Genomic DNA, 629 nt, shown 5'->3' with positions numbered 1-629 from the left:
GAGGTCTGAATCAAGTGTAAGAACTTAAATTAAATGTTCAATATGCCTGTCTTTCCCAGCAAAGAAAGGTGAGTGTGTTAGAGACTCGAGACACAAGACATAGAGATTTCCCAAAGCAGCAGAACAACAACAACAACAGCAGCAGCACAACAACAACAACAACAACAGCAGCAGCAGCAACAACAAAAACAACAACAACAACAACAACAACAACAACAACAACAGCAGCAGCAGCAGCAGCAGAACAACAACAAGACTGTGGATTAAACATGAGATGAATATGATGCAGGCTTGCTGCAGAGCTTACTTCAGCAGCAGGTGAAGAGAGAGAGAGAGAGAGAGAGAGAGAGAGCAGCATCAGGAACACAGCTATCAGCTTCAGCATCAGATGTGGAGGCGGGTTTGTGAACATGTCACAGCTGTGTTTGAGCTCTACTGCCGAAGTTCCCCAACACAGACCTGACAGCAGCACAATGAAGATCACAGACCTTCACAATAACACACTGTCCTGTGCTTCCCTCGTGTTCTAGACACTCAGAGAACAGGCTTTAGTTGAGCTGAAACAAAGCAGCACTGAGCCGCATGCAGCCGCTCACACTGAACTGTGCTTCTGACGGATTCTGGACAGA

This window comes from Sinocyclocheilus grahami, unplaced genomic scaffold, assembly GCF_001515645.1.
Source record: "Sinocyclocheilus grahami isolate Dianchi unplaced genomic scaffold, SAMN03320097.WGS_v1.1 scaffold9397.1, whole genome shotgun sequence".
NCBI classification, from domain to species: domain Eukaryota; kingdom Metazoa; phylum Chordata; class Actinopteri; order Cypriniformes; family Cyprinidae; genus Sinocyclocheilus; species Sinocyclocheilus grahami.
This window is presented reverse-complemented; position numbering follows the sequence as displayed.